At 39.7% G+C, this 25,573-nt stretch overlaps 1 protein-coding gene across 1 annotated transcript in view; it reads right to left on the bottom strand.

Moving 5' to 3' along the window:
- ADAMTS12 (ADAM metallopeptidase with thrombospondin type 1 motif 12) overlaps window positions 1–25,573 on the bottom strand; it is a 405,596-nt gene that overhangs the window by 320,408 nt on the left and 59,615 nt on the right.

The following is a 25,573-nucleotide window of genomic DNA, read 5'->3' as shown; positions in this document are numbered from 1 at the left end:
CTACGTGTAAAAGAATGAAATTAGTGGAGGAGAGAAGATGGCGGAAGAGTAAGATGCGGAGATCACCTTCCTTCCCACAGATACAGTAGAAATACATCTACACGTGGAACTGCTCCTACAGAACACCCACTGAACGCTGGCAGAAAACGTCAGACCTCCAAAAAGGCAAGAAACTCCCCCCATACTTGGGTAGGGCAAAAGAAAAAAGAAATAACAGAGACAAAAGAATAGGGACGGGACCTGCACCAGTGGGAGGGAGCCGTGAAGGAGGAAAGGTTTCCACACACTAGGAAGCCCCTTCATGGGCAGAGACTGCAGGTGGCAGAGGGGGGAAGCTTCGGAGCCACGGAGGAGAGCGCAGCCACAGGGGCGTGGAGGGCAAAGCGGAGAGATTCCCGCATGGAGGATCGGCGCCGAGCAGCACTCACCAGCCCAAGAGAGGCGTGTCTGCTCACCCACCGGGGCGGGCAGGGCTGGAGCTGAGGCTCAGGCTTCGGTCGGATCGCAGGGAGAGGACTGGGGCTGGCGGCATGAACACAGCCTGAAGGGGTTAGTGCACCACAGCTAGCGGGGAGGGAGTCCGGGAAAAAGTCTGCAGCTGCCGAAGAGGCAAGAGACCTTTTCTTCCCTCTTTGTTTCCTGGTGCGCGAGGAGAGGACATTCAGAGCGCCACCTAAACGAACTCCAGAGACGGGCGCGAGCCGCGGCTATCAGCGCAGACCCCACAGCAACAGGGGCGCAGAGGAAAAAACGGAGAGATTCAACAACAGAGGCTCGGCGCCGAGCAGCACTCAGCAGCCCGAGAGGCTTGTCTGCTCCCCCGCCGGGGCGGGCGGGGCTGGGAGCTGAGGCTCAGCTTCGGTCGGATCGCAGGGAGAGGACTGGGGTTGGCGGCGTGAACACAGCCTGAAGGGGTTAGCGCACCACAGCTGGCTGGGAGGGAGACCGGGAAAAAGTCTGCAGCTGCCGAAGAGGCAAGAGACTTTTTTCTTGCCTCTTTGTTTCGCGGCGCGCAAGGAGAGGGGATTCAGAGCGCCGCCTAAACCAACTCCAGAGACGGGCGTGAGCCGCGGCGATCAGCGCGGGCCACAGAGACGGGCGTGAGATGCTGGGGCTGCTGCTGCCACCTCCAAAAAGCCTGTGTGCGAGCACAGGTCACTCTCCACACCGCCCCTCCCGGGAGCCGGTGCAGCCTGCCACTGCCAGGGTCCCGTGATCCGGGGACAACTTGCCCGGGAGAACGCACTGCACGCCTCAGGCTGGTGCAACGTCATGCCGGCCTCTGACGCCGCAGGCTCGCCCCGCCTCCTCTGTACCCCTCCCTCCCCACGGCCTGGGTGAGCCAGAGCCCCCAAAGCAGCTGCTCCTTTAACCCCGTCCTGTCTGGGCGGGGAACAGACGTCCTCAGGCGACCTACATGAAGAGGGGGGTCCAAATCCAAAGCTGAACCCCAGGAGCTGTGCAAACAGAGAAGAGAAGGGGAAATCGCTCCCAACAGCCTCAGAAGCAGCAGATTAAAACTCCACAAACAACTTGATGTGCCTGCATCTGTTGAATACCAGAATAGACAACGAATCATTCCAAATTCAGGAGGTGGACTTTGGGAGCAGGATATATTAATTTTTCCCCTTTTCCTTTTTTTGGGAGTGTATATGTATATGCTTCTGGGTGAGATTTTGTCTGTATAGCTTTGCTTTATAATAGCTTTATTTTACTTCACTATATTATAGCCTCTTTCTTTCTTTCTTTCTATTTTTTCTTCCTTTTACTCTGAGCCGTGTGGACGAAAGGCTCTTGGTGCTCCAGCCAGGCATCAGGGCCATGCCTCTGAGGTGGGAGAGCCAACTTCAGGACACTGGTCCACAAGAGACCTCCCAGCTCCACGTAATACCAAACGGCAAAAGTCTCTCAGAGATCTCCATCTCAACATCAAGACCCAGCTTCACTCAACGAACAGCAAGCTACAGTGCTGGACACCCTATGCCAAACAACTAGCAAGACAGGAACACAGCCCCATCCATTAGCAGAGAGGCTGCCTAAAATCATAATAAGGCCACAGACACCCCAAAATACACCACCAGACGTGGACGTGCCCACCAGAAAGACAAGATCCAGCCTCATCCACCAGAACTCAGGCACTAGTTCCCTCCACCAGGAAGCCTACACAACCCACTGAACCAACCTTAGCCACTGGGGACAGATACCAAAAACAACGGGAACTACGAACCTGCAGCCTGTGAAAAGGAGACCCCAAACACAGTAAGATAAGCAAAATGAGACGACAGAAAAACACACAGCAGATGAAGGAACAGGGTCAAAACACACCAGACTTAACAAATGAAGAGGAAATAGGTAGTCTACCTGAAAAAGAATTCAGAATAATGATAGTAAAGATGATCCAAAATCTGGGAAATAGAATAGACAAAATGCAAGAAACATTTAACTAGGACGTAGAAGAACTAAAGAGGAACCAAGCAATGATGAAAAACACAATAAATGAAAGTAAAAATACTCTAGATGGGATCAATAGCAGAATAACTGAGGCAGAAGAACGGATAAGTGACCTGGAAGATAAAATGGTGGAAATAACTACTGCAGAGCAGGATAAAGATAAAAGAATGAAAAGAACTGAGGACAGTCTCAGAAACCTCTGGGACAACATTAAATGCATCAACATTCGTATTATAGGGGTCCCAGAAGAAGAAGAGAAAAAGAAAGGGACTGAGAAGATATTTGAAGAGATTATGGTTGAAAACTTCCCTAATATGGGAAAGGAAATAGTTAATCAAGTCCTGGAAGCACAGAGAGTCCCATACAGGATAAACCCAAGGAGAAACACGCCAAGACACATATTAATCAAACTATCAAAAATTAAATATAAGGAAAACATATTAAAAGCAGCAAGGGAAAAACAACAAATAACACACAAGGGAATCCCCATAAGGTTAACATCTGATCTCTCAGCAGAAACTCTGCAAGCCAGAAGGGAGTGGCAGGATATACTTAAAGTGATGAAGGAGAAAAACCTACAACCAAGATTACTCTACCCAGCAAGGATCTCATTCAGATGTGATGGAGAAATTAAAACCTTTACAGACAAGCAAAAGCTGAGAGAGTTCAGCACCACCAAACCAGCTTTACAACAAATGCTAAAGGAACTTCTCTAGGCAAGAAACACAAAAGAAGGAAAACACCTACAATAACAAACCCAAAATATTTAAGAAAATGGGAATAGGAACATACATATCTATAATTACCTTGAATGTAAATGGATTAAATGCTCCCACCAAAAGACACAGGCTGGCTGAATGGATACAAAAACAAGACCCATATATATGCTGTCTACAAGAGACCCACTTCAGACCTAGAGACACAAACAGACTGAAAGTGAGGGGATGGAAAAAGATATTCCATGCAAATGAAAATCAAAAGAAAGCTGGAGTAGCAATTCTCATATCAGACAAAATAGACTTTAAAATAAAGACTATTACAAGAGACAAAGAAGGACACTATATAATGATCAAGGGATCGATCCAAGAGGAAGGTATAACAATTGTAAATATTTATGTACCCAACATAGGAGCAACTCAATACATAAGGCAAATACTAACAGCCATAAAAGGGGAAATCGACAGCAACACAATCATAGTAGGGGACTTTAACACCCCACTTTCACCAATGGACAGATCATCCAAAATGAAAATAAATAAGGAAACACAAGCTTTAAATGATACATTAAACAAGATGGACTTAATTGATATTTATAGGACATTCCACCCAAAAACAACAGAATACACATTCTTCTCAAGTGCTCATGGAACATTCTCCAGGATAGATCATATCTTGGGTCACAAATCAAGCCTTGGTAAATTTAAGAAAATTGAAATCGTATCAAGTATCTTTTCCGACCACAACGCTATGAGACTAGATATCAATTACAGGAAAAAATCTGTGAAAAATAGAAACACATGGAGGCTACACAATACACTACATAATAACGAAGTGATCACTGAAGAAATCAAAGGGGAAATCAAAAAATACCTAGAAACAAATGACAGTGGAGATACGACGACCCAAAACCTATGGGACGCAGCAAAAGCAGTGCTAAGAGAGAAGTTTATAGCAATACAAGCCTACCTCAAGAAACAGGAAACATCTCGAATAAACAACCTAACCTTGCACCTAAAGAAATTAGAGAAAGAAGAACAAAAAAACCCCAAAGTCAGCAGAAGGAAAGAAATTATAAAGATCAGGTCGGAAATAAATGAAAAAGAAATGAAGGAAACAATAGCAAAAATCAATGAAACTAAAAGCTGGTTCTTTGAGAAGATAAACAAAATTGATAAACCATTAGCCAGACTCATCAAGAGAAAAAGGGAGAAGACTCAAATCAATAGAATTAGAAATGAAAAAGGAGAAGTAACCACTGACACTGCAGAAATACAAAAGATCATGAGAGATTACTGCAAGCAACTCTATGCCAATAAAATGGACAACCTGGAAGAAATGGACAGTTTCTTAGAAATGCACAAACTGCCGAGACTGAACCAGGAAGAAACAGAAAATATGAACAGACCAATCACAAGCACTGAAATTGAAACTGTGATTAAAAACTTTCCAACAAACAAAAGCCCAGGACCAGATGGCTTCACAGGTGAATTCTATCAAACATTTAGAGAAGAGCTAACACCTATCCTTCTCAAACTCTTCCAAAATATTGCAGAGGGAGGAACACTCCCAAACTCATTCTACGAGGCCACCATCACCCTGATACCAAAACCAGACAAACATGTCACAAAGAAAGAAAACTACAGGCCAATATCACTGATGAACATAGCTGCAAAAATCCTCAACAAAATACTAGCAAACAGAATACAACAGCACATTAAAAGGATCATACACCATGATCAAGTGGGGTTTATCCCAGGAATGCAAGGATTCTTCAATATACGCAAATCAATCAATGTGATACACCATATTAACAAATTGAAGGAGAAAAACCATATGATCATCTTAATAGATGCAGAGAAAGCTTTCGACAAAATTCAACACCCATTTATGATAAAAGCCCTGCAGAAAGTAGGCATAGAGGGAACTTTCCTCAACATAATAAAGGCCATATATGACAAACCCACAGCCAACATTGTCCTCAATGGTGAAAAACTGAAACCATTTCCACTAAGATCAGGAACAAGACAAGGTTGCCCACTCTCACCACTATTATTCAACATAGTTTTGGAAGTGTTAGCCACAGCAATCAGAGAAGACAAAGAAATAAAAGGAATTCAAATCAGAAAAGAAGAAGTAAAGCTGTCACTATTTGCAGATGACATGATACTATACATAGAGAATCCTAAAGATGCTACCAGAAAACTCCTAGAGCTAATCAATGAATTTGGTAAAGTAGCAGGATACAAAATTAATGCACAGAAATCTCTTGCATTTCTATACACTAATGACGAAAAATCTGAAAGTGAAATTAAGAAAACACTCCCGTTTACCATTGCAACAAAAAGAATAAAATATCTAGGAATAAACCTACCTAAGGAGACAAAAGACCTGTATGCAGAAAATTATAAGACACTGATGAAAGAAATTAAAGATGATACAAATAGATGGAGAGATATACCATGTTCTTGGATTGGAAGAATCAATATTGTGAAAATGACTCTACTACCCAAAGCAATCTGCAGATTCAATGCAATCCCTATCAAACTACCACTGGCATTTTTCACAGAACTAGAACAAAAAATTTCACAATTTGTATGGAAACACAAAAGACCCCGAATAGCCAAAGCAATCTTGAGAACGAAAAATGGAGCTGGGGGAATCAGTCTCCCTGACTTCAGACTATAATACAAAGCTACAGTAATCAAGACAGTTTGGTACTGGCACAAAAACAGAAATATAGATCAATGGAACAGGATAGAAAGCCCAGAGATAAACCCACACACATATGGTCACCTTATCTTTGATAAAGGAGGCAAGCATATACAGTGGAGAAAAGACAGCCTCTTCAATAAGTGGTGCTGGGAAAATTGGACAGATACATGTAAAAGTATGAAATTAGAACACTCCCTGACACCATGCACAAAAATAAACTCAAAATGGATTAAAGACCTAAGTGTAAGGCCAGACACTATAAAACTCTTAGAGGAAAACATAGGCAGAACACTCTATGATATACATCACAGCAAGATTCTTTTTGACCCAGCTCCCAGAGAAATGGAAATAAGAACACAAATAAACAAATGGGACCTAATGAAACTTAAAAGCTTTTGCACAGCAAAGGAAACCATAAACAAGACCAAAAGACAACCATCAAAATGGGAGAAAATATTTGCAAATGAAGCAACTGACAAAGGATTAATCTCCAAGATTTACAAGCAGCTCATGCAGCTCAATAACAAAGAAACGAACAACCCAATCCAAAAATGGGCAGAAGACCTAAATAGACATTTCTCCAAAGAAGATATACAGATGGCCAACAGACACATGAAAGAATGCTCAACATCATTAATCATTAGAGAAATGCAAATCAAAACTACAATGAGATATCATTTCACACCAGTCAGAATGGCCATCATCAAAAAATCTAGAAACAATAAATGCTGGAGAGGGTGTGGAGGAAAGGGAACACTCTTGCACTGTTGGTGGGAATGTAAATTGATACAGCCACTATGGAGAACAGTATGGAGGTTCCTTAAAAAACTACAAATAGAACTACCATACGACCCAGCAATCCCACTACTGGGCATATACCCTAAGAAAACCATAATTCAAAAAGAGTCATGTACCAAAATGTTCATTGCAGCTCTATTTACAATAGCCAGGACATGGAAGCAACCTAAGTGTCCATCAACAGATGAATGGATAAAGAAGATGTGGCACATATATACAATGGAATATTACTCAGCCATAAAAAGAAATGAAATGGAGGTATTTGTAATGAGGTGGATGGAGTTAGAGTCTGTCATACAGAGTGAAGTAAGTCAGAAAGAGAAAAACAAATACAGTATGCTAACACATATATACGGAATCTAAGGAAAAAAAAAAAAAAGGCCATGAAGAACCTAGTGGCAAGACGGGAATAAAGACACAGACCTACTAGAGAATGGACTTGAGGATATGGGGAGGGGGTGGGGTGAGATGTGACAGGGTAAGAGAGTGTCATGGACATATATACAGTACCAAATGTAAAATCGGTAGCTAGTGGGAAGCAGCCACATAGCACAGGGAGATCAGCTCGGTGCTTTGTGACCACCTAGAGGGGTGGGATGGGGAGGGTGGGAGGGAGGGAGATGCAAGAGGGAAGAGATATGGGTACATATTGTATATGTATAACTGATTCACTTTGTTATAAAGCAGAAGCTAACACACCATTGTAAGGCAATTATACTTCACTAAAGATGTTTAAAAAATTAAAAAAAAAAAAAAAGAAGAGAAGCTAAAAAAAAAAGAATGAAATTAGAACACTCCTTAACACCATAAACAAAAATAAACTCAAGGACTTCCCTGGTGGCACAGTGGTTAAGAATCTGCCTGCCAATGCAGCGGACACGGGTTCGAGCCCTGGTCCGGGAAGATCCCACATGCCACGGAGCAACTAAGCCTGTGCACCACAACTACTGAGCCTGCACTCTAGAGCCCGCAAGCCACAACTACTGAGCCTGTGTGCCACAACTACTGAAGCCCACGTGCCCAGAGCCCATGCTCCACAGCAAGAGAAGCCCACGCACCGCAACAAAGAGTAGCCCCCACTCACCACAACTAGAGAAAGCCCGTGTGTAGCAACGAAGACCGAATGCAGCCAAAAATAAATAAATAAATAAAATTTTAAAAAAACAAAAAACTCTAAATGGATTAAAGACCTAAATGTAACGCCAGACACAATAAAACTCTTAGAGGAAAACATAGGAAGAACACTCTTTGACATAAATCACAGCAAGATCCTTTTTGACCCACCTCCTAGAAAAATGGAAATAAAAACAAAAATAAACGAATGGGACCTAATAAAACTTAAAAGCTTTTGCACAGCAAAGGAAACCATAAACAAGATGAAAAGACAACCCTCAGAATGGGAAAATATTTGCAAACAAAGCAACTGACAAAGGATTAATCTCCAAAATATACAAGCAGCTCATGCAGCTCAATATCAAAAAAATAAACAACCCAATCCAAAAATGGGCAGAAGACCTAAATAGACATTTCTCCAAAGAAGATATACAGATTGCCAACAAACACATGAAAGGATGCTCAACATCACTAATCATTAGAGAAATGCAAATCAAAACTACAATGAGGGGGGATTACCAAGATGGCGGAGTAGAAGGACGTGCTCTCACTCCCTCTTGCGAGAGCACCAGAATCAAAACTGGCTGCTGGACAATCACTGACAGGAAGACCCTGGACTTCACCAAGGAGGATACCCCACGTCCAAGGACAGAGGAGAAGCCACAGTGAGACGGTAGGAGGGGCACAATCAGAGTAAAATCAAATCCCGTAACTGCTGGGTGGGTGACTCACAGACTGGCGAACACTTATACCACAGAAGTCCACCCACTGGAGTGAAGGTTCTGAGCCCCACGTCAGGCTTCCCAACCTGGGGGTCCGGCTACGGGAGGAGGAATTCCTAGAGAATCAGACTTTGAAGTCTAGTGGGAATTGATTGCAGGACTTTGACAGGACTGGGGGAAAAAGAGACCCCACTCTTGGAGGGCACACACAAAGTAATGTGTGCATCGGGACCCAGGGGAAGGAGCAGTGACTCTGGGGGAGACTGAACCAGACCTACCTGCTGGTGTTGGGGGGTCTCCTGCAGAGGCGAGTGGTGGCTCTGTTTCACCGTGGGGATAAGGACACTGGCAGCCGAGGTTCTGGGAAGTTCTCCTTGGCGTGAGCCCTCCCAGAGTCTGCCATTAACCCCACCAAAGAGCACGGGTAGGCTCCAGTGTTGGGTTGCCTCAGGCAAAACAACCAACAGGGAGGGAACCCAGCCCCACCCATCAACAGTCAAGTGGATTAAGGTTTTACTGAGCTCTGACCGTCACAGCAACAGGGAGGGAACCCAGCCCCACCCATCAACAGTCAAGTGGATTAAGGTTTTACTGAGCTCTGACCACCACAGCAACAGTCAGCTCTACCCACCACCAGAGCCTCCCATCAAGCCTCTTAGATAGCCTCAACCACCAGAGGGCAGACAGCAGAAGCAAGAAAAACTACAATCCTGCAGCCTGTGAACCAAAAACCACAGTTACAGAAAGACAGACAAGATGAAAAGGCAGAGGGCTATGTACCAGATGAAGGAACAAGAAAAAACCCCAGAAAAACAACTAAATGAAGTGGAGATAGGCAACCTTCTAGAAAAAGAATTCAGAATAATGATAGTGAAGATGATCCAGGACCTCGGAATAAGAATGGAGGCAAAGATTGAGAAGATGCAAGAAATGATTAACAAAGACCTAGAAGAATTAAAGAACAAACAAACAGAGATGACCAATACAATAACTGAAATGAAAACTACACTAGAAGGAATCAATAGCAGAATAACTGAGGCAGAAGAACGGATAAGTGACCTGGAAGACAGAATGGTGGAATTCACTGCTGCGGAACAGACTAAAGAAAAAAGAATGAAAAGAAATGAAGACAACCTAAGAGACCTCTGGGACAACATTAAACGCAACAACATTCGCATTATAAGGGTACCAGAAGGAGAAGAGAGAGAGAAAGGACCAGAGAAAATAGTTGAAGAGATTATAGTCGAAAACTTCCCTAACATGGGAAAGGAAATAGCCACCCAAGTCCAGGAAGCGCAGAGAGTCCCATACAGAATAAACCCAAGGAGAAACACGCCGAGACACATAGTAATCAAAGTGGCAAAAATTAAAGACAAAGAAAAATTATTGAAAGCAGCAAGGGAAAAACGACAAATAACATACAAGGGAACTCCCATAAGGTTAACAGCTGATTTCTCAGCAGAAACTCTGCAAGCCAGAAGGGAGTGGCATGATATACTTAAAGTGATGAAAGGGAAGAACCTACAACCAAGATTACTCTACCCGGCAAGGATCTCATTTAGATTTGATGGAGAAATCAAAAGCTTTACAGACAAGCAAAAGCTAAGAGAATTCAGCACCACCAAACCAGCTCTACAACAAATGCTAAAGGAACTTCTCTAAGTGGGAAACACAAGAGAAGAAAAGGACCTACAAAAACAAACCCAAAACAATTAAGAAAATGGTCATAGGAACATACATATCGATAATTACCTTAAACGTGAATGGATTAAACGCCCCAGCCAAAAGACATAGACTGGCTGAATGGATACAAAAACAAGACCCATATATATGCTGTCTACAAGAGACCCACTTTAGACCTAGGGACACATACAGACTGAAAGTTAGGGGATGGAAAAAGATATTCCATGCAAATGGAAATCAAAAGAAAGCTGGAGTAGCTATACTCATATAAGATAAAATAGACTTTAAAATAAAGAATGTTACAAGAGACAAGGAAGGACACTACATAATGATCCAGGGATCAATCCAAGAAGAAGATATAACAATTATAAATATATATGCACCCAACATAGGAGCACCTCAATACATAAGGCAACTGCTAACAGCTATAAAAGAGGAAATCGACAGTAACACAATAATAGTGGGGGACTTTAACACTTCACTTACACCAATGGACAGATCATCCAAAATGAAAATAAATAAGGAAACAGAAGCTTTAAATGACACAATAGACCAGATAGATTTAATTGATATATATAGGACATTCCATCCAAAAACAGCAGATTACACGTTCTTCTCAAGTGCGCACGGAACATTCTCCAGGATAGATCACATCTTGGGTCACAAATCAAGCCTCAGTAAATTTAAGAAAATTGAAATCATACCAAGCATCTTTTCTGACCACAACACTCTGAGATTAGAAATGAATTACAGGGAAAAAAACGTAAAAAAGACAAACACATGGAGGCTAAACAATACGTTACTAAATAACCAAGAGATCACTGAAGAAATCAAAGAGGAAATAAAAAAATACCTAGAGACAAATGACAATGAAAACACGACGACCCAAAACCTATGGGATGCAGCAAAAGCGGTTCTAAGAGGGAAGTTTATAGCTATACAAGCCTACCTAAAGAAACAAAAAAAATCTCAAGTAAACAATCTAAACTTACACCTAAAGAAACTAGAGAAAGAAGAACAAACAAAACCCAAAGTTAGCAGAAGGAAAGAAATCATAAAGATCAGAGCAGAAATAAATGAAATAGAAACAAAGAAAACAATAGCAAAGATCAATAAAACTAAAAGTTGGTTCTTTGAGAAGATAAACAAAATTGATAAGCCATTAGCCAGACTCATCAAGAAAAAGAGGGAGAGGACTCAAATCAATAAAATCAGAAATGAAAAAGGAGAAGTTACAACAGACACTGCAGAAATATAAAACATCCTAAGAGACTACTATAAGCAACTCTATGCCAAGAAAATGGACAACCTGGAAGAAATGGACAAATTCTTAGAAAGGTATAACCTTCCAAGACTGAATCAGGAAGAAACAGAAAATATGAACAGACCAATCACAAGTAATGAAATTGAAACTGTGATTAAAAATCTTCCAACAAACAAAAGTCCGGGACCAGATGGCTTCACAGGTGAATTCTATCAAACATTTAGAGAAGAGCTAACACCCATCCTTCTCAAACTCTTCCAAAAAATTGCAGAGGAAGGAACACTCCCAAACTCATTCTATGAGGCCACCATCACCCTGATACCAAAACCAGACAAAGACACTACAAAAAAAGAAAATTACAGACCAATATCACTGATGAATATAGATGCAAAAATCCTCAACAAAATACTAGCAAACAGAATCCAACAACACATTAAAAGGATCATACACCACGATCAAGTGGGATTTATCCCAGGGATGCAAGGATTCTTCAATATACGCAAATCAATCAATGTGATACACCATATTAACAAATTGAAGAATAAAAACCATACGATCATCTCAATAGATGCAGAAAAAGCTTTTGACAAAATTCAACACCCATTTCTGATAAAAACTCTCCAGAAAGTGGGCATAGAGGGAACCTACCTCAACATAATAAAGGCCATATATGACAAACCCACAGCAAACATCATTCTCAATGGTGAAAAACTGAAAGCATTTCCTCTAAGATCAGGAACGAGACAAGGATGTCCACTCTCACCACTATTATTCAACATAGTTCTGGAAGTCCTAGCCACGGCAATCAGAGAAGAAAAAGAAATAAAAGGAATACAAATTGGAAAAGAGGAAGTAAAACTGTCACTGTTTGCGGATGACATGATACTATACATAGAGAATCCTAAAACTGCCACCAGAAAACTGCTAGAGCTAATTAATGAATATGGTAAAGTTGCAGGATACAAAGTTAATGCACAGAAATCTCTTGCATTCCTATACACTAATGATGAAAAATCTGAAAGAGAAATTATGGAAACACTCCCATTTACCATTGCAACAAAAAGAATAAAATACCTAGGAATAAACCTACCTAGGGAGACAAAAGACCTGTATGCAGAAAACTATAAGATACTGATGAAAGAAATTAAAGATGATACCAACAGATGGAGAGATATACCATGTTCTTGGATTGGAAGAATCAACATTGTGAAAATGACTCTACTACCCAAAGCAATCTACAGATTCAATGCAATCCCTATCAAATTACCAATGGCATTTTTTACGGAGCTAGAACAAATCATCTTAAAATTTGTATGGAGACACAAAAGACCCCGAATAGCCAAAGCAGTCTTGAGGCAAAAAAATGGAGCTGGAGGAATCAGACTCCCTGACTTCAGACTATACTACAAAGCTACAGTAATCAAGACAATATGGTACTGGCACAAAAACAGAAACATAGATCAATGGAACAAGATAGAAAGCCCAGAGATTAACCCACGCACCTATGGTCAACTAATCTATGACAAAGGAGGCAAAGATATACAATGGAGAAAAGACAGTCTCTTCAATAAGTGGTGCTGGGAAAACTGGACAGCTACATGTAAAAGAATGAAATTAGAATACTCCCTAACACCATACACAAAAATAAACTCAAAATGGATTAGAGACCTAAATATAAGACTGGACACTATAAAACTCTTAGAGGAAAACATAGGAAGAACACTCTTTGACATAAATCACAGCAAGGTCTTTTTTGATCCACCTCCTAGAGTAATGGAAATAAAAACAAAAATAAACAAGTGGGACCTAATGAAACTTCAAAGCTTTTGCACAGCAAAGGAAACCATAAACAAGACGAAAAGACAACCCTCAGAATGGGAGAAAATATTTGCAAATGAATCAACGGACAAAGGATTAATCTCCAAAATATATAAACAGCTCATTCAGCTCAATATCAAAGAAACAAACACCCCAATCCAAAAATGGGCAGAAGACCTAAATAGACATTTCTCCAAAGAAGACATACAGACGGCCACGAAGCACATGAAAAGCTGCTCAACATCGCTAATTATTAGAGAAATGCAAATCAAAACTACAATGAGGTATCACCTCACTCCTGTTAGAATGGGCATCATCAGAAAATCTACAAACAACAAATGCTGGAGAGGGTGTGGAGAAAAGGGAACCCTCTTGCACTGTTGGTGGGAATGTAAATTGATACAGCCACTATGGAGAACAATATGGAGGTTCCTTAAAAAACTAAAAATAGAATTACCATATGACCCAGCAATCCCACTACTGGGCATATACCCAGAGAAAACCGTAATTCAAAAAGACACATGCACCCGAATGTTCATTGCAGCACTATTTACAATAGCCAGGTCATGGAAGCAACCTAAATGCCCATCAACAGACGAATGGATAAAGAAGTTGTGGTACATATATACAATGGAATATTACTCAGCCATAAAAAGGAACGAAATTGAGTCATTTGTTGAGACGTGGATGGATCTAGAGACTGTCATACAGAGTGAAGTAAGTCAGAAAGAGAAAAACAAATATCGTATATTAACGCATGTATGTGGAACCTAGAAAAATGGTACAGATGAGCCAGTTTGCAGGGCAGAAGTTGAGACACAGATGTAGAGAATGGACATATGGACACCAAGGGGGGAAAACTGCGGTGAGGTGGGGATGGTGGTGTGCTGAATTGGGCGATTGGGATTGACATGTATACACTGATATGTATAAAAGTGATGCCTAATAAGAACCTGCAGTATAAAAAAACAAACAAAACAACTAATACTAAACTTTCATTGGGTTATTTGTATGGAAATATGTTAATATAAATGTTTCAGACATTACATGAAATTTCTAAAAATCTTATATTTGTATTTGTATGGAAATATGTATGGAAATATGTTAATATAAATGTTTCAGACATTACATGAAATTTCTAAAAATCTTATATGTTCTGGTATAATGTTATAAGTAATAATCCTAGTTATTACTTTAAAATGTATATCTCAGAAATAACTAATTTTCTTGTCAACTGCATTATTATGAACTTTCATCAAATCTTTTACCGTGGTCATTTTTAAGTCTTTTGTCATTTACAGACAGTTCTGGGTGTACTCTGATGATTTTGCAAATATGTTCCTATAAAAGGGTTTCATCTTCAAGAAATTCATGGAAAAGACTCTGACAAGTACAGGTTTCTGGTAACTGACTGTACTGCTGAACTGAATGAATAAGCATTTTCAGAACTCTGATGAAAAACTGATGAACTCATAAAAGTGCTAACAAAAGATCAAGATGAAAAAAAACAATTAATTACATGGGACCGCGTGAACTGATGAGGATGAGTATAATTTTTGTGACTTTCTGTCTGAATTTAAAAAAAAAAAAATCCCACAAGGACTCAGAGGCAAAGAATATACAAATCAATTTTCACTGCAAAGTAAAGGAGCTGTTACAGTGGAGGATTACTGGACTGAATGTCAATATTATGACATAGTATGAGTGTGTTTCATGTTTGGTAATTGCAATCATTGTTGCTTTTGCTGTGGTCATCCATGTACAATGCTTGGTGTCAGTCTATTTATCTCTTGTAAAAATAAAATACAGTGTGTGTGTGTGAGAAAAAAAAAAAAAAAAAACTACAATGAGGTATCACCTCACACCAGTCAGAATGGCCATCATCAAAAAATCTACAAACAATAAATGCTGGAGAGGGTGTGGAGAAAAGGGACCCCTCTTGCACTGTTGGTGGGAATGTAAATTGATACAGCCACTATGGAGAACAGTATGGAGGTTCCTTAAAAAACTAAAAATAGAACTACCATACAACCCAGCAATCCCACTACTGGGCATATACCCTGAGAAAACCATAATTCAAAAAGAGTCATGTACCACAAGTTGAATTATTAAAACATATTGGTCAGGCTTCTCCCGAAAACAGCTGCTTAGAGGACAAAAGGAAAGATCCCATCTGCCCTTCCAGAAAGGCAATGGGAATGTAAATTTGTGCAGCCACCATGGAAAACACTATGGTGGTTCCTCAAAAACTTAAACACAGAACTACCATATGATCCAACAATTCTCTTCTAGGTGTTTATCTGATGGAAATGAAATCACTAAGTTATAAAGGTATCTGGAGAGTTCCCAAGATGGCGGACTAGGAAGACCCTGAGCTCACCTCCTGTTGTGGGCACACCAAAATCACAACTATGTACAGAACACCTATTTATGAAAAAGACTGGAACCTATCAGAAAAGATCTTCTACAACTAAAGATACAAAGAAGGAACCAGAGTGAGATGGGTAGGAGGGGCAGAGTCATGGTACAGCCAAGACCCATACTCCCAGTCAGCAACCCACAAAGGAGAATAATTACAATTGCAGAGGTCCTCCCCAAGGAGCAAGGGGTCTGAGCCCCACATTGGACTCCTTAGCCTGGGGATCCTGTGTCAGGAAGATGAGCCCCCAGAACATTTTGCTTTGAAGGTCAGCAAGTCTTACTTTCAGGAGTCCCAAGCGTTGTGAGAAATAGAGACTCTACTCTTAAGAGGCTCACACAACATCTCACACACTCTGGGACCCAGGGCAGAAGCAGTAATTTGAAGGGAGCCTGGGTCAAACCTACCTGCTGATCTTGGAGAGTCTCCCAGGGAAACAGGAGGCAACTGGAGCTCACACTAGGGACAAAAACACTGGCAGCAGCCAATTCTGGGAGCTCATTCCACCACGTGGACACTGGTGCTGGCAAGGGACATTTTAAAATCCTCCCTCTCGCTTATTAACCTCAAGACACAGCTCCGCCCCCACCCACCAGCCTGAAGGCAACAGTACTGGGACGCCTCAGGCCAGGTAACTTAACTGGGCAGCCCCACCCGCCATCCAGACAGGCTGCCTTAAGACTCCCTGAGTTCACAGCCACCCCTGGTGTGCCTCACACACCAGTGTGTAGGCACTAGACAGGTACCCCCAGGGCCCTGCAGCCAGAGAACCCGGAAACCAGCTCCACCCACCAGTGGGCAGGCACCGACCCTAGAATTCCCTGGGCCCCATCCCTGCACACCAGTGAGCCAGCTCTAGCCTCGGAAACAGCCTCACCCACAAGTGGGCAGAAACCAGCCCCAGGAAAACTGCAGCCCCACAGTCTGCATTGACAGGACCCAGCCCACACACAAACAGGCCAGAACCAGCCATGAAATAGACCGGGCCCTGGCTTGGCACACCAGCAGACCAACATTAGCTCCGAGACACCCTGGGACCCTCAGCCAGCCACCCTGGGATCCAGTCCACCCACCAGGGGTCTAACACCAGCCAGCTCTGGGAACCCTGGACCCTGCAGCCAGACCCACCAATGGGCCAGCAGTAGCCCCAGGATCTGGCTTCACCCACTGGTAGGTGGGTACCAGCTCCAGGATCTCCTGGACCCCAACCAGCCAGTACTAGACCCAGGGACCCCCAGAATTCCATAGCCAGGCACCTTGTAACCCAGCCCCACCAACCAGCAGCCAGCAGCCTCTGCACAAAGCAAGGCCAGGCAACCAACCAGATCTGGGGCCAGCCACGCCTACCAGACTGCCCACATAGTCAGCCTGCCACAACAGAAGGACCCATACAGACCACTTAGGTGGCACCCCTAGAGCATATAGCTCTGGAAACCAGAGGGCAGTGTGTTGTTAGGATACATATGACATTTCCTACAAAAGGCCACTTCTCCAAGTTTGGGAAATGAAACTAACCTACCAGATACACAAAAATAAAAACAGCAAATTCGGCAAAATGAGGAGACAGAGGAACATGTTGCAAAAGAAGGAACAAGATAAAACCTCAGAAGAAAAACTAAGTGAAGTAGAGATAGGCAAACTACCCAAGAAGGAGTTCAAGGTAATGATTGTAAAGATGACCAAAGAACTCAGGAGAAAGAACAGTGAACAGAACGAGAAGAGAGAAGTTTTTAACAAAGAGTTAGAAAATATAAAGAACAACCAAACAGAGATGAAGAACACAATAACTGAAATGAAAAATACACTAGAAAGAATCAACAGTAAACTAAATGGTACAGAGGAACAGATCAATGAGATGGAAGATAGAATAGTGGAAATCACTGAACCTGAACAGAAAAAAGAAAAAAGAATAAAAAGAAATGAGAAAGCTGAGAGAGTTCAGCACCACCAAACCAGCTTTACAACAAATGCTAAAGGAACTTCTCTAGGCAAGAAACACAAGAGAAGGAAAACACCTACAATAACAAACACAGAATATTTAAGAAAATGGGAATAGGAACATACATATCGATAATTACCTTAAATGTAAATGGATTAAATGCTCCCACCAAAAGACACAGACTGGCTGAATGGATACAAAAACAAGACCCATATATGTGCTGTCTACAAGAGACCCACTTCAGACCTAGAGACACATACAGACTGAAAGTGAGGGGACGGAAAAAGATATTCCATGCAAATGGAAATCAAAAGAAAGCTGGAGTAGCAATTCTCATATCAGACAAAACAGACTTTAAAATAAAGACTATTACAAGAGACAAAGAAGGACACTATAATGATCAAGGGATTGATCCAAGAGGAAGGTATAACAATTGTAAATACTTATGCAACCAACATAGGAGAACCTCAATACATAAGGCAAATACTAACAGCCATAAAAGGGGAAATCGACAGCAACACAATCATAGTAGGGGACTTTAACACCCCACTTTCACCAATGGACAGATCATCCAAAATGAAAATAAATAAGAAAACACAAGCTTAAAATGATACATTAAACAAGATGGACTTAATTGATATTTATAGGACATTCCACCCAAAAACAACAGAATACACATTTTTCTCAAGTGCTCATGGAACATTCTCCAGGATAGATCATATCTTGGGTCACAAATAAAGCCTTGGTAAATTTAAGAAAATTGAAATCGTATCAAGTATCTTTTCCGACCACAACGCTATGAGACTAGATATCAATTACAGGAAAAGATCTGTAAAAAATACAAACACATGGAGGCTACACAATACACTACTTAATAACGAAGTGATCACTGAAGAAATCAAAGGGGATATCAAAAAATACCTAGAAACAAATGACAATGGAGACACGACGACCCAAAACCTATGGGATGCAGCAAAAGCAGTTCGAAGAGGGAAGTTTATAGCAATACAAGCCTACATCAAGAAACAGGAAACATCTCGAATAAACAACCTAACCTTGCACCTAAAGCAATTAGAGAAAGAAGAGCAAAAAAACCCCCAAAGCTAGCAGAAGGAAAGAAAGCATAAAGATCAGATCAGAAATAAATGAAAAAGAAATGAAGGAAACAATAGCAAAAATCAATGAAACTAAAAGCTGGTTCTTCGAGAAGATAAACAAAATTGATAAACCATTAGCCAGACTCATCAAGAGAAAAAGGGAGAAGACTCATATCAATAGAATTAGAAATGAAAAAGGAGAAGTAACCACTGACACTGCAGAAATACAAACGATCATGAGAGATTACTACAAGCAACTCTATGCCAATAAAATGGACAACCTGGAAGAAATGGACAGATTCTTAGAAATGCACAACCTACCGAGACTGAACCAGGAAGAAATAGAAAATATGAACAGACCAATCACAAGCACTGAAATTGAAACTGTGATTAAAAATCTTCCAACAAACAAAAGCCCAGGACCAGATGGCTTCACAGGTGAATTCTATCAAACATTTAGAGAAGAGCTAACACCTATCCTTCTCAAACTCTTCCAAAATATTGCAGAGGGAGGAACACTCCCAAACTCATTCTACGAGGCCACCATCACCCTGATACCAAAACCAGACAAAGATGTCACAAAGAAAGAAAACTACAGGCCAATATCACTGATGAACATAGTTGCAAAAATCCTCAACAAAATACTAGCAAACAGAATCCAACAGCACATTAAAAGGATTATACACCATGATCAAGTTGGGTTTATTCCAGGAATGCAAGGATTCTTGAATATAAGCAAATGAATCAACGTGATACATCATATTAACAAATTGAAGGAGAAAAACCATATGATCATCTCAATAGATGCAGAGAAAGCTTTCGACAAAATTCAACACCCATTTATGATGGGCAGAAAGTAGGCATAGAGGGAACTTTCCTCAACATAATAAAGGCCATATATGACAAACCCACAGCCAACATTGTCCTCAATGGTGAAAAATTGAAACCATTTCCACTAAGATCAGGAACAAGACAAGGTTGCCCACTCTCACCACTATTATTCAACATAGTTTTGGAAGTGTTAGCCACAGCAATCAGACAAGAAAAAGAAATAAAAGGAATCCAAATCGGAAAAGAAGAAGTAAAGCTGTCACTGTTTGCAGATGACATGATACTATACATAGAGAATCCTAAAACTGGCACCAGAAAACTACTAGAGCTAATCAATGAATTTCGTAAAGTAGCAGGATACAAAATTAATGCACAGAAATCTCTTGCATTCCTATATACTAAAGATGAAAAATCTGAAAGTGAAATTAAGAAAACACTCCCGTTTACCATTGCAACAAAAAGAATAAAATACCTAGGAATAAACCTACCTAAGGAAACAAAAGACCTGTATGCAGAAAACTATAGGACACTGATGAAAGAAATTAAAGATGGTACAAATAGATGGAGAGATATACCATGTTCTTGGATTGGAAGAATCAACATTGTGAAAATGACTCTACTACCCAAAGCAATCTACAGATTCAATGCAATCCCTATCAAACTACCACTGGCATTTTTCACAGAACTAGAACAAAAAATTTCACAATTTGTATGGAGACACAAAAGACCCCGAATAGTCAAAGCAATCTTGAGAACAAAAAATGGAGCTGGAGGAATCAGGCTCCCTGACTTCAGACTATATTACAAAGCTACAGTAATCAAGACAGTTTGGTACTGGCACAAAAACAGAAATATAGATCAATGGAACAGGATAGAAAGCCCAGAGATAAACCCACGCACATATGGTCACCTTATCTTTGATAAAGGAGGCAAGCATATACAGTGGAGAAAAGACAGCCTCTTCAATAAGTGGTGCTGGGAAAACTGGACAGGTACATGTAAAAGTATGAAATTAGAACACTCCCTGACACCATAAACAAAAATAAACTCAAAATGGATTAAAGACCTAAGTGTAAAGCCAGACACTATCAAACTCTTAGAGGAAAACATAGGCAGAACACTCTATGACATAAATTGCAGCAAGATCCTTTTTGACCCAGCTCCCAGAGAAATGGAAATAAAAGCACAAATAAACAAATGGGACCTAATGAAACTTAAAAGCTTTTGCACAGCAAAGGAAACCATAAACAAGACCAAAAGACAACCCTCAGAATGGGAGAAAATATTTGCAAATGAAGCAACTGACAAAGGATTAATCTCCAAGATTTACAAGCAGCTCATGCAGCTCAATAACAAAAAAACAAACAACCCAATCCAAAAATGGGCAGAAGACCTAAATAGACATTTATCCAAAGAAGATATACACATGGCCAACAGACACATGAAAGAATGCTCAACATCATTAATCATTAGAGAAATGCAAATCAAAACTACAATGAGGTATCACCTCACACCGGTCAGAATGGCCATCATCAAAAAATCTAGAAACAATAAATGCTGGAGAGGGTGTGGAGAAAAGGGAACACTCTTGCACTGTTGGTGGGAATGTAAATTGATACAGCCACTATGGAGAACAGTATGGAGGTTCCTTAAAAAACTAAAACTAGAACTACCATACGACCCAGCAATCCCACTACTGGGCATATACCCTGAGAAAACCATAATTCAAAAAGAGTCATGTACCAAAATGTTCATTGCAGCTCTGTTTACAATAGCCAGGATATGGAAGCAACCTAAGTGTCCATCATCGGATGAATGGATAAAGAGGATGTGGCACGTATATACAATGGAATATTACTCAGCCATAAAAAGAAATGAAATGGAGGTATTTGTAATGAGGTGGATGGAGTTAGAGTCTGTCATACAGAGTGAAGTAAGTCAGAAAGAGAAAAACAAATATAATATGCTAACACATATATATGGAATCTAAGGGAAAAAAAAAAAAAAGGTCATGAAGAACCTAGTGGCAAGATGGGAATAAAGACACAGACCTACTAAAGAATGGACTTGAGGATATGGGGAGGGGGAGGGGTGAGATGTGACAGGGTGAGAGAGTGTCATGGACATATGTACACTACCAAATGTAAAATAGATAGCTAGTGGGAAGCAGCCGCATAGCACAGTGAGGTCAGCTCGGTGCTTTGTGACCACCTAGAGGGGTGGGATAGGGAGGGTGGGAAGGAGGGAGATGCAAGAGGGAAGAGATATGGGAACATATGTATATGTATAACTGATTCACTTTGTTATAAAGCATAAACTAACACACCATTGTAAAGCAATTATACTTCAATAAAGATGTTAAAAAAAAAAAAAGAAATAAGGACAGTTTAAGAGATCTCTGTGATAACAACAGCTAAACTAACATTTGCCTTATAGGGGTCCCAAAAGGAGAAAAGAGAAAGGGGCAGAGAACATAGAAGACAAAATAGCTAAAAATCCCCTAATCTGAGAAAGGAAACAGACATCCAAGTACATTTAGCACAGAGAGCCCCAAACAGGATTAACCCAAAGAGAAATACACAAAGACAAATTGTAATTAAAATGGATAAAAGTAAAGATAGAGACAGAATATTAAAAGAAGCAAGGGAAAAACAACAAGTTACACAAAGAGAGCTCCCATACAGCTATGATCTGATTTTTTCAGCAGAAACTCTTCAGGCCAGAAGGGAGTGATACAATATATTCAAAGTGATGAAAGGGAAAAAACTACAACCAAAAATATTCTACCTGGCAAGCCTCTCATTCAGATTTGATGGAAAGATCAAAAGCTTTACAGAAAAGCAAAAGCTAAAAGAGTTTAGCACCATCAAACCAGCTTTATAAGGAATATTAAAGGGATTTCTCTAAGTGAAAAAGAAAAGGCCATAACTGGAAACATGAAAATTACAAAAGGAAAAAGCTGATCTGTAATGGCTAATATACAGTAAAGGTACAAAATCAACCACGTGCAAAGCCAGTAGGAAGGTTAAAAGACAAAAGCAGTAAAATTATCTATGTCCACAATGAGCGGTTAAAGGATACACAAGCAAAAAGATGTAAAATATGCTGTCAAAAACAGAAACTGTGGCAGGAGGGGAGTAGAAATGCAGGGTTGTTAAAATGTGTTTGAAATTAAGAAATCAGCAACTTAAAATAATCATACATATATCTATATCTAGATAGATAGATAGATAGATAGATAGATAGATAGATAGATAGATAGATAGATAGATAGAATGCTACATACAAACTTCATGGCAACCACAAACCAAAAACCTATAGTAGATACACACACAGAAAAGAGAAAGGAATCCAAACAACACTAAAGATAGTCATTGAATCACAAGGGACGAGAACAAAAGAAGAAAGGAACAAAAAGAACTACAAAAACACCACCAAAACAATTAACAAAGTGGCAATAAGTACATACCTATCAATAATTACTTTAAATGTAAAGGTATTAAATGTTCCAGTCAAAAGACATAGGGTGGCTGAATGGATACAAAAACAAGATCCATATATATGCTGCCTACATGAGACTCACTTCAGATCTAAAGACACACACAAACTGAAAGTGAGGGAATGGAAAAAGGTATTCCATGCAAATGGAAATCAAAAGAAAGCCAGGGTACCAATCAGACAAAATAGACTTTAAAACAAACTGTTATGAGAGACAAAGGACATTACATAATGATCAACGGACAAAACCAAGAAGAAGATATAACCACTGTAAATACATATGACCCAACATAGGAGCAACTAAATACATGAAGTAAATATTAACAGACATAAAAGGAGAAATTGACAGTAACACAATAATAGTAGGGAACTTTAACACCCCACTTACATCAATGGATAGATCATCCAGACAGCAAATCAATAAGGAAACACTGGCCTTAAAAGACACATTAGAACAGAAGGACTTAATTGCAATATATAGAACATTCTATCCAAAAGCAGCAGAATACACATTCTTTTCAAGTGCACATGGAACATCCTCCAGGTCGATCACATGCTGGGCCACAAAAAAAAGCCTCAGTAAATTTAAGAAAATTGAAATCATATCAAGCATATTTTCCAAACACAATGCTATGAGACTAGAAATCAACAAGAAAAAAACTGCAAAAAAATATATATCACATCAAGACTAAACAATCTGTTACTAAACAACCAATGGATCACTGAAGAAATCAAAGAAATAAAAAAATACCTGGAGATAAATGAAAATGAAAAAACAACAATTCAAAATTTATGGGATGCAGCAAAAGTAGTTCTAAGAGGGAAGTTAATAGTGGCACAAGCTTACCTCAGGAAACAAGAAAAATCTCAAATAAACGACTTAACCCTATACCTAAAGGAACCGGGGAAAAAAAGAACAAACAAAACTCAAGATTAGTAGATGGAAAGAAATAAGAAAGATCAGAGCTGAAATAAATGAAATAGAGACTAAGAAGCAATAGAAAGATCAATGAAACTAAGAGCTGGTTGTTTGAAAAGACAGACAAAATTGATAAACCTATAGCCAGACTCATCAAGAAAAAAAGAGGGCCCAAATCAATAAAAGCAGAAATGAAAAAGAAGAAGTTACAAGCAATACCACAAAATACAAAGGATCTTAAAATATTACTATAAACAACAATATGCCAATAAAATGGACAACCTAGAAGAGTGGACAAATTCTTAGAAATGTATACTCTCCAAAGACTTAACCAGAGAGAATTAGAAAATGTGAACAGACCAATTACCAGTAATAAAATTGAATGAGCAATTAAAAAATAAAAAAAAAAATACTCCAAGCAAACAAAAATCCAAAACCAGATAGCTTCACAGGTGAATATTACCAAACATTTAGAGAAGAGTTAACACCTATCCTTCTCAAAAAATTCCAAAAAAACTGCAGAGGAGGGAGTGCTTCCCAACTCATTCTATGAGGCTGGCATCACCCTGATACCAAAACCAGACAAAGATATCACAAAAAAAGAAAATTACAGTCCAATATCACTGATGAACAGAGATGCAAAAATACTCAACAAAATATTAGCAAATCTTATCCAACAATATATTAAAAGGATCATACACCATGATCAAGTGGGATTTATCCCAGGGATGCAAGGATCATTCAATATCCATAAATTAATCAATATCATACATCATACAAACAAACTGAATAAAAACCATATGATTATCTCAATAGATGCAGAAAAACTTTTAATAAAATTCAACATCCACTTATGATAAAAACTCTCCACGAAGTGGGTGTAGAGGGAACATACCTCAACATAATAAAGGCCATTTATGATAAGCCCACAGCTAACCTCATGCTCAATGGTGAAAAGCTGAAAGCAGTTCCCCTAAGACCAGGAACAAGACAAGGATGCTCAGTTTCTCCACTTTTATTCAATGTAGTATTGAAGTCCTAGCTACAGCAATCAGCCAAGAAAAAGAAATAAAAGGAATCCAAATTGGAAAAGAAGAAGTAAAACTGTCACTGAAGATGACATGATACTATACATAGAAAATTCTAAAGATGTTACCAGAAAACTACTAAAGCTTATCAGTGAATCTGGTAAAGTTGCAGGATACAAAATTAATATACAGAAATCTATTGCATTTCTATACACTAACAATGAACTATCAGAAAGAGAAATTAAGGGAATAATCCCTTTTATAATCACATTAAAAAGAATAAAATCCCTAAGAACAAACCTAAGGAGGTAAAAGACCTATACTCAGAAAACTGTAAGATGCTGATGAAAGAAACTGAAGACAACACAAACAGATGGAAAGCTTACCATGTTCATGGATTGGAATAATTAATACTGATAAAATAACTGTATTACCCAAGGTGATCTACAGATTCAATGCAATCCCTGTCAAAATGACAATGGCATTTTTCACAGAACTAGAACAAATAATTTTAAAATTTGTATGGAAACACAAAAGACCCCAAATAGACAAAAGAGTCTT

The sequence above is a fragment of the Balaenoptera physalus genome (genome assembly GCF_965194825.1).
Source record: "Balaenoptera physalus genome assembly, chromosome: 3".
NCBI classification, from domain to species: Eukaryota; Metazoa; Chordata; class Mammalia; order Artiodactyla; family Balaenopteridae; genus Balaenoptera; species Balaenoptera physalus.
This window is presented reverse-complemented; position numbering and strand designations above follow the sequence as displayed.